This window comes from Pteropus alecto, unplaced genomic scaffold (assembly GCF_000325575.1).
Source record: "Pteropus alecto unplaced genomic scaffold, ASM32557v1 scaffold57, whole genome shotgun sequence".
Lineage (NCBI taxonomy): Eukaryota > Metazoa > Chordata > Mammalia > Chiroptera > Pteropodidae > Pteropus > Pteropus alecto.
The window spans coordinates 14,589,372-14,600,047 of NW_006442508.1; the positions used below are offsets into that span (position 1 = coordinate 14,589,372).

General features: G+C 32.4%; 1 pseudogene; it reads left to right on the top strand.

Annotated features, from left to right (window-relative positions):
* Positions 1–7,024: 7,024 nt before the first annotated feature.
* Positions 7,025–7,143, top strand: LOC112471532 (annotated as a pseudogene).
* The last annotated feature ends 3,533 nt before the right edge of the window (positions 7,144–10,676 follow it).

Below are 10,676 nucleotides of genomic sequence, written 5' to 3' on the forward strand. Positions count from 1 at the left end.
GTGTGGTAGGTGTTAAAAATGAATGAAAAAATAAGCTGCACATTAGACAGCTGACTTAAGTGTTTTAAAGTATGACTCAAGAAAATGAAAGTCAAGTAGAAAGGGTACCCCTTTCTGTTTGATCAGCTTGTGTTGGTGTCTCTGCGTCCCGCAGTGACAAAGTGTGTTACTATTCAAGACAGCCCCAGTGACTCCACAGTAGGCTGAGCCTGTGAGAATCGGGGAGAGACTCAAGCCCAGTTTTTGATGTTCTGCTTGAGTGGGTAACTTGAATACTAAAATGTATTCCATTGACAGCTAACCCTGTAAGAGGTTTTTCAATAGTCTTCTGTTTTGGTTTGGTTTGTTTTTTCCTTCTTTTCCTTTCCTCAGAACTCTTCCAAATTCTTTTGAGTGAGAGGAATTGGTCTTGATGGTCATCTTTTGTAAGAGATTTTATTTCTGGCAAGAGTAGAAGGGCTCAACTGGTATACATTTATATCTTTTCTTTTTTTCAATTTTTCAGTGGTCTTGATTTGTCAATAGCTGATGGCTGTTGTTTGAACCTTGACTCAGAATACTGATCATGACTTCAAGGAGTGGACAAAGAGTCTATTGAGAAATGGTTCTGTGTTAACATGAGGCATGTGTATATCTAGACTTTCTTCTTTACATTGGCTTTAACTGTTAAGTTGAAACTGTGTATTGAGTTTTAATTATATTATTAACCGTAGTTGACTTTGGAAGAATAACTTAGGCAACTGTTTTCTTTTGAAATATTACACAATAATTTTTTGAATTTTAGGCATTTTCAGTTAAATTTCACTTTAATTTTCAATATTTTTTATGTATAACAATTAAATATTATTTTGCAGCATTCTAAAATACTTCATATTTTGTGATAACATCTCAGTTGTCATATGGATAACATAAGATTTAATTTATAAGATTTAGTACATTGAGTGTAATTCCTTATTTCTCTCTTAAATGCAAAGACACTTCCAATTAGCTTTAGGGCAGATGATTAGTTTATTGGGAGGTTACTGTGTTTCTCACCTAAAGAATCTCTGTGAAGGATGGAAGTTCACCTAGGCATTAAAAAAAAATAGCATTTAGAATACCATTAGGATTCTGCTCCCATTGCATGTCCCTACCCAGACTACCAGTATTCCTTCCCTCTCCTACTGGATTCTTTCTAAATTAGGTACCCAGTTTTAGATCAGTCTGTTGTCACCACCTTAGTGAAATCAGTTAACTGTATTGTAGTTCCACTGTGGATGGACAAATAGTTTGAAGAAGGAAAAGCTCAATTAAGAGAGGAATATTGTCCACAGAAAAAGTCAGAGGGTCTGATAAAACTTGAATATCCAATACATGATCCTTTGTTAACTGAGATAGATCAGGCATTAAGAGAAATGGTTAGGAAAACCATTAAAAACAGGTTTACTCTTTTTCTGTAGCAGCTAAAGTAATCTTGGAAAATAGTTTTCTACTTATTTGACCCAGAAAACCCAACAAAAACATGCATATCAAGGGATTCAAATGTACAAGTTCAAAAACACCTGTGAAATTGCCCAAGTTATCAAGGCTATGCATATCTGAAAAGCCACCAACTATCTGAAAGATGTAATTTGCATAAGCAACATATCCCATTCTGTCATATGATAGTGGAGTTGTCACTGTACAATGCCAAACAGGCACTAGACACAGATTCAGTGACACATAGAATGCTGAATTTTTGCTACTCACACTTAAAAAGCAGAGAAATGCTGATCTTATAGGTTTAGATGTAAATTATTTAGGCATTGAGTACTTCCAAGTAAACAATGCCCCCAAGATATACCATTAGACATGGAGCTCGTGGTTGAATTAACTCATGTGTGAGCCCCACCTGCCACCTTTAGATGGTCTTTACTGAAAAGGAACAAATTGTTTGTAAACCAAAAGTGGAGGTTGCACAGAATAAAATGTTACTCTGGAAAAAACTAAATTAACAAAAACTTATTGACTGAGAATAAATAGAGCATGGAATAAATGAAAATAGAAGTAAAAGCAACAAAATAGTTTTGCAAATACGAATCCATCTATCCATTTGAGACATCTAATTATTTTACTTTTGTTAGTGTACTCGTTATGTCATGCTACTGATGGGAATAGATGTTTATTCAAGTAAATTTTATGTTTAGAGGCAGAATACTGAAAAGTAGATCAAGTAGGATATTTCAAATAATTGAGTATGGATAACTTTATTAGCTGCCTAGAGAATCCAATGAAAATATACTTCAATCTATCCAGTAAAAATGTTATTCAAATGACAGACATCTAACATGGATCCATTATTACAAAAAATAGAGTCTGGGTAGTGTTTTATGCTGACACTTGCCCAGCTGAAGTAAAATGGTGCTTTAAAGGTATTATTTGTATAAGATGGGAGACCTCTTAAATTTACTGTTTTTTATTTTTCCTTATTCAAAACAAAAAGTTATGTTGACTCTTCATTTTTTATTTTTAAGTACCAATCCAATATAAATAGTAACACATAATTTGGTGTATTTTTAAATGTTAGTTGAAATATTAATGAGAAAAATGTCCATGTACCTTTTTTATCGTTGCAAATCCTTGAAGAAGAAAAAGCACTAAAAATTAGTAGGCTGTCAACATTGTATTTTTATGGTTTGACATTATTAAGCAAACTTTGCGAGTATTTCTTTTTTAGGTGCATTTGATTAAATATGTGATTTTATCTTGGTGAAATAGCCTGCTGGGCTGCCGACAGTAGTGTTCAGAAATGAAATTTGCTTAGAGCCTCTGAGCAGACATTTATTCAATGAGACCTTTCTTGAATAATGGATGATAGTGAGATTGCAGTGGTGTGTATGTGTGCTTTTTTCCTTGAATATAGGGGTGTTGAGATAGAGCAACAACAACAAAAATGTAATGGGGTATGAAAGAAAGCATTAGGTTTATAAATGAGAAATTATTATTCACTTTATTACAAGTGAATGAACTATCTGTATGAGGGACTCAGGGTATCAATGTCAGAGGATGGTATGCTAGTCCATCAGCTTTGTATTAGTAATCTTGCTATGTCACTTCCTTTTCTGCTACTCTCTCTTTGCGTGGTAATGTTATTCTGGAATTCTGGCTACTATCCCAATGTGTATCATTTATGTATGTTCTTTTGATTCTATTTGGGTGCTAATAATAGATGATTTTTTATTCCCATTCATTATTCCCAATGCAGCTATTCTACATTTAAATGATCATATTACAAATAGAATTTTTTTCTGATTATAGCACGTACTCATGTCAAATACTTGTGTAATACAGAGATACATAAAGTCAAACCAAAAATCACCTAATATATCATAACATAGTGGTACATAATGTTCACAGAGATTATTTCACACTAATATTTTTAGCTTGATTACTTATGAATTTTATCCATGTAATATCGTATTTTACCTCTGTGTTTGTTTCAGTGGAATTAAAGGTAAATTATAGAGATATAGTTTTTATAAATCTCTCCAATTTCCCAATGCCATAATTTTTTTTGAAAGCATCTTTTTTTAATATTGTATAATATTTCATAATATGGATATACTATGATTTATTTAAACTTTTTTTCATGTGGATTGTCATATTTTGCTAGGATAAGTAATGTAAAGCTTGGACCATTCTCATGATTTGTGTAGAACAGATTCCTTGAAGTACAATTAGTAGGATACAGAGTAAATAATTACTGTTTGACTTTTACTACTTGGTTACAGTGATTCACATGCATCATTGTCTTCTGTGTAACTAACTGGTCCTCTCAACTTTTTGGCAATTCTTTCTTAAGGATGCTGACTCTCAGTTATGTCTAGTTAGTAAACTGAGTAACTTACTAATGGTTTGGTAATTCTTAAAAATTATTAACTCTTGTATGTATCAATTTATAAAGCTGAGGCCAGTAAAATAGTAACAAAAATTAAATTTACTAGCTATTAATATTTAAATAGGACTGTGCCTAATGTCTCTGAATTTAACATAATATTAAAACAAAACTATACAATGAAACTGATTTATGAAGGATAATGAAGTCCACCATCGCTTCATTTGTCCATAAACTTTCATAGTTTTGTTCTCTGCTCTGAAAGGACCGCTTATCTCATAAGCTAATCTGAAATATGAATTTACCAAAATTCTTTACCATACTTCTTGTGGAAGAAGAAAGTTGGTGGACTTTGGGCAATCTTAAAAATTTAAATATGAAAAATAGTAAATTGTTAGTAAACACATTTATAATAATTGAAGTTTGTCTATAGGAGAGAGACCAGTAAAGTAAACAGAACATTGTGGTTCTTAATTAGTAAACATGAACTCAATTTTGCTAGGTGTATGTTCAGTTAGAGATTTGCTCATAGCAATAAAAGTGAAGTTCAAAATACAAGGTATTTGGTAGCTTGTAAATCAAATAGAAGAGGAAAACGAGTCTAGAATGCAACTTTTTATCATTCGTTCAGTAATGCAATATTTACTGAATTTGATTTCATTAATTCATTCTTTGGCCAGAGAGATTATCAGCATCTTTAAACAGCATCTTTGTGACATCTGCTTCCAATCACGAAGACATATATTTAAAATACATTTCCAGGAGTCAGATTGGAAACCTATTCTTACTTCCCTTTCTATATTATCTGTAAATCTGCATCAGAACATATGTCTAGGACAGAGTTTAATGCTTGATTAATAAATGAGTGTATAACTTCATGAATGTGTTTTATGGATCTAGAGGAAACAACTGAACTTGAAAGCAGTTTTTGAAGTTACTGTTGTAAGATGAATTCAAGTGCCCTTGACATTTGGTCTGTACCTGTATGTGGAATAATAAAGGCATAGAAGGCATCTTCTATGCAAACTTGTTTCCTCAAAAACAAACAAACAAACAAACAAACAAACCCATATTGATTAGCAACTCCCCATTTGCTAATCAAGGGATATAAAGTTTCAGTTATACAAGATGAGTAATTTCTAGAGACCTGCTGTATATTTTGCCTGTAGTTAACAACATTGTATGGTATTCTTAAAAATCTGTTAAGAGGATAGATCCCATGTCAAGTATTCTTACCACAATAATAATAAAAATAAAATTAAGAAACCCGTATTGATTAGCAACTCCCCATTTGCTAATCAAGGGATATAAAGTTTCAGTTATACAAGATGAGTAATTTCTAGAGACCTGCTGTATATTTTGCCTGTAGTTAACAACATTGTATGGTATTCTTAAAAATCTGTTAAGAGGATAGATCCCATGTCAAGTATTCTTACCACAATAATAATAAAAATAAAATTAAGTTGTCAAGAATTGTAATAAGTTGCCCAAATTGATATGTCTGGTTTATAGCTTATGCTGTCTTCTTTCAAAGAATTTCTTTGCCCTTGAGAGTTCTCATTTCTGATTGATTTTAGTCATGGCATTGTCACTAAGTAGCTATATCACACTGATCATATAACTTCTTTAGGACTGTTTCATTTGCAAATAGAGGATAGGACTGGGGGTTCTTTTTCTGTAAAAATTCATGAGATAAAATAAAGTGGTAAAGCTTGTTAAAATAGAATACCTCTGCTTGCAAGTCACTTTTTTCCAAAAATCTTAATAGGTAATTGATTTTATAAGAATTTTCCTATTACATCCTTCTTAAAGAGCTAGGACACGGTATTGCATGTGGTAATAGCATATTTTAAAAAGATCATATAGGTTAGACATTCTTTTTGTGAAAGTTTAAAAAGAAATCGACACCTGAATGTATTTTATATTTTTAAAAAATGTTAAGGATTCTAATGAAGTTTCTTAATATCATATTTCTCTGCTATTGAGGATATTGTTTTTAGCAATTAATGATTTTAGGATTTGATAAAGGATTTGAGATAGTTTTTTATATCAGCTTTTTCCCTTATGTCTACAGATCAAGTAAATTCTACATGTAGAGCTTCAAGTCTATGGTACTGTTATCTTAGATCAAGGCAATTTCATCATCTTTTCATTTAGAAAGCAGAAGTGTATACGTGGAGTATAGAATACTCAGTGTTTTCCTTTCACTCCTTTTTCCACATGGCTGAATTTATTTACACAAAATTATTACTTATTATTTTAAGGTTGAAGCATTAATTTGTATTTAATTCTACATTAAATGAATTTCGCTGAAAGTAATAAACACATATATAGAGAAATACAAAATAAAATATATATTAATGAGAAACAAAGAGGTAAAGTAGAAAGAGAGCATTAGCTTGGTTGTCAGAAATGCATGATTTCCAACCCTCTCTCTACATGACTCAGGGAAAGTTACTCAACCTCTCCATGCCTCAGTTTTCTCATACGTAAAATGGAGATAAAATAATGCCAGTTATTGTGAAGATTAAATGAGATAAACATTAAACCTATAGCACACTGATAGCTTTTATTGATTTTGTTAATTTTTTCCTCTGTTGTTGAAGCAGATATCTTCTAAGTGGGACTCTAAATCATTCTGCTTTTTTTTTTCCTGTAGTTCCCAAAAGAGCAACTTCATTAAATCATTAATTTTGTCAGTCACCATCTAGTCATTAGCACCAAATGTTTGCAGGATGCTGACATATGGAGCATAACATGGCAGAACGAGCCTCTGACTATATCACTTGCAAAATCATAGAAATAAAAAGGTATTAAGCAATGTAGCTGTCATTAATTATTTAGTTAAAATTGTGGTTGCTGTTACGAAGGTTAAGTACAGGATGCTATGGGAGTTACAGCAGCAGGATCAGACATTGTCTGAGTTGGGGGATGAGTGGGATCTGGAAAGATTTCCCAGAGCAAACGACATTTGAACTGAGATAGGAAGGTTGAATAGGCAGCCTTAGAGAATGTGCTGGTTCACCTCTTCCTTTATATTCTGTCATCAGAAGAGCTGTTCACAGATCCAAGCATATTCAGTGAAGGAGGTTAATGGAGCTGAGGGAAGGGAAGATTGAGCATAGTTGCTTCGCTTTGTCAGTAGGACAACACACTTTAAATTTTCATTTTGTCTACAGCCATGCTAATCTGAACAAGCCCGATCCTGTCCGATCTCAGAAGCTAAGCAGGGTTGGGCCTGGTTAGTACTTGGATGGAAGACCACCTAGGAAGACCAGGTTCTGTAGGCATAAAAAATAAAAAAAACAAAGGGATTGTAAGCTGACAAGGTCCTTGCAATCTGTGAGGTCAACTAAGGGTTGCCTCGCCTAAAAAAAAAAGAAAAGAAAAGTAAAGAAAAAAGTAAAAAGAATAAAATAAATTTTCATTTTACAGAGAAAGTGAATTGACATGGGGAATGTTTCAATATCAGGTTTCTGCCTGTAATACTCAATTTCAGAATGTGATCAAATAAGTTATTTGTTGACTATAAAGAATGATCAGGCACTATAGTTTTGAGATGAGGAGACTACTTAAGATCTATGTAGATATTGAAAACAAGATTTTTTAGTTTAGCTTTGGAGATGTATAACTGTGTGTTAGTGACTGGGAGGGAGTTTTACTCCAGAAGGTTAGTTTCTGTTAATCCTTATCCTAACTTCTCCCCATTCCTATTGGTTTATTAAATGTCTGCTGTAGAAACAAAAGAACTAGCTTTAGGAATACCAGTGCTAAAGTTTGGCAGTGCTATGGTTATGACTCTTATGCTATGGTTACTTGTCAAAGAAAGTAAAATATAAATCTAGAAAAAAATCGTTAAGAGAAATGTGGTATTTTCATTTAGTAAAGACAGTAGACTTTGTCTATTACCTCTGAACTGCTACAATTAAGCTTATTATTTAAATTTTTGAAAGGCTTTCCATAGTATGTCATGATAAAGCTAAGTTCAATGTTATTTGGAGTAAGTTGTTTAATATTAATAAAGTAATGGTAAATTATGTTCTACTAAAGAGATGATAGTTTAAGAGTGAGTAAAATGATAAGTGTGGTTCAAGAAAAATTATTTTAGTGGAATAAAATTTTTAATAGAGAAAAAGTACTGTAGTAAGAAGGTAATAAATTTGGAATCCTTAATCTTTTTTGTCAGTTTCTCTACAAATATTCATTGTATGCTTCCTATGCAACAAAATTAACTGTAATTGTAAAAGAAATTAGAATAGGGAAATACTGAGTTTTATGAGAACATTTGACCCAGGGATCTCAGGCATTCCAGATAAGTTTTCTCATCCTACCACGCCCAGGAACATAGGTAGGAATTGGTCAAGCAGACAGCCTTCCTGAAGAAAGGAAGCTCCTGTCTTAAGGCCTACAGTAAGAATGAGTTTGGTTCATGTAAGAAACTCAGAGATGGTCCTAGCAACTGGAATGTAAGAATGGAGAGAAGAAGTGATATGAAATCTGGCTGGAGAAGTCAATGGGAGTTCAAAATTCGTAGTGTTTTTTGTTAAGATTAAGTATTTTCCACTTCATTTTAGGAGTAATGGAGAGATCATTAAAGGTTTTGAGCAGAGAAATAGCAAGGTCATTTTACAAAGATCATGTTGTTGTCTGTGTTTTGTGTAGATGTAATCGGAGGAGACACCAAGAGGAGATAAGGAGAGAGCATTTAGATGAGAGTCGAAGCTTCTGCCATGCCCCTTCTCAGCTGGGAAGTGTAGGATAGAGCTTGCTTCTTTCTGGCCTCAATAGATTCATGTATAAAGAAGGAGTGTGTAGTAAATAATATCCCTTTCAACTCTAATATGCCATACTCTGATTATAAAGACATGAAAGAGCTAAGTGATGGTGATCATTGTTTAAGTGTCCTTATATGAACTTGTTATTAATTTTTACTGCTCTGCTTATTGATGTACTGTTGTAATGCTTTATCCAGTTGTTTAATCAGGTTTATTTTTTACGTGAAAGTTAAAATCTGTTCTTCGGAGACATCTAACTAGTTTTTTATATGTTTGCATTTTAAATGCTACATACAAATCATGAAGTCAGATGTTGAGACTGCATTTAATTTAGTTAAGAGGGTTCAAACGACAAATTTCTTTTATTTTGGTCAAAGTAATTTATTTATAAATCCTCATTATTGAAATCATTCAAAGGAATTCCTATTTTAACAATACCTGAAAAGACAATAAGTAGTACATGTTTCTTGCAACATTGCAGTGGTCTGATAGTCTGAGTGACAAATGCAAAAACATTGACTGTATATTATTTAAGACATTTTACTTTTTATATCTTTCATCAATAATTTAAATATTTTATTTCCCTCTTGTGTTCTGTCCTCTTAATTCCACTTAGCCCTTTGTTATATCTCTTTTATGGTATTTGTGCCAGTTTATCACGGCTTTTGATTATTTTCCTTCTGATCTTATACCTCTATAAAAATATAAATTCCTCGAAGGCTGGGATTGCTTTTAGTATTTTCATAACCTGGAGTACCTGATTATGGAAATAACATTTGTGCTTTATGTTGGTAGGGTATTTTCTTTAAAAATGGGGTTGTAATGTTAAATCATCGTATGTGAAGTGTGCCTTGTATGATTAAAAAAATTAACAGCACTGACTCTAATAACTTGGTAATGTCAATGAGACTAAGTGATTTAGAACATGGGCTTTAGGGTCAGGTGAACTTGAGCCTAAATTTTGGAATTACTATGTAATGGCTGTGTGACTTTTGGTCATTTTCTGAGCCTCAGTTTACTCTCTATGTCATTGGGCTAATGATATCTATTTCATAGTAGGATTGTGATAATTAAATTAGTTTCCATAATATAATACACTGCCATAGGTTTGGTTATTATATATGAGAGTCAGATAGGATAATAGGTGCTAACACCCTTCATGTAGCAACAAAGAGTGGGACAACATGATTCAAGCCATCTTTTTTCCTTTGCTCACAAACTTTTTGCAAAATTGATACTACATTTTATACCTGTTGCTTTCAATCATTATGGCCTTCCATTTGGAATCATCTTGTCGTGTTACTTCATGTATAACGTACTATCTTTTTTATCTCTAACACATTCTGAAAGGAATAATTATCTAGCAATTTATAAGATACAAATGGAAGCCTGAATATTTGCAGGCTGTCAGAGAAGAATCCCAGAAATGCTTTTATTATTTATTTTTTATATATTCTGTGAGCTTATAGCCCTAATATATATAGACAATTTGTCTACAAAATACAATTTGTATAGTAAATAGTTCAGGACACACATAGTCTTCCCTTTTCCCCAATGTACATTTTCCCCTAAATCAACTATTTTTAGGATTTGAAGAAAACTGTTTATTTTAAAAGAAACAATTTAAGAAAATACTATTACTCTCACACGCAAAAAATAACTGTTACAGAGGACAGGGTATGAGTTCAGGGTCCTTTATCATGAATAAACTTCTCTCGCGTTGAATACAGTTTTACAAATGCATATGACACAATGAGGAATTATAATTAAGTAATATTCGGCACATTGGTGGCTTTGTGAAAAAATATAAGTGACATGAATAATAAAAATAATAGTTTTTAAAAATATTTTGAAGCCAGGCATTCTGAAAGCAGTTTTAGATGTGTATAAACTAGGATTTGGTGCTCTTTATACTTGGCCTGTGAGAACTTGCTCTTCAAAGGTAGGCTTGTAATATGATATCAATATTTGTATCCTCTTGAAGAACTGTTATTTCAATATAAAATATTCTCTGTTCTCTAATTATAGTATGTAGAAGAGATACAATT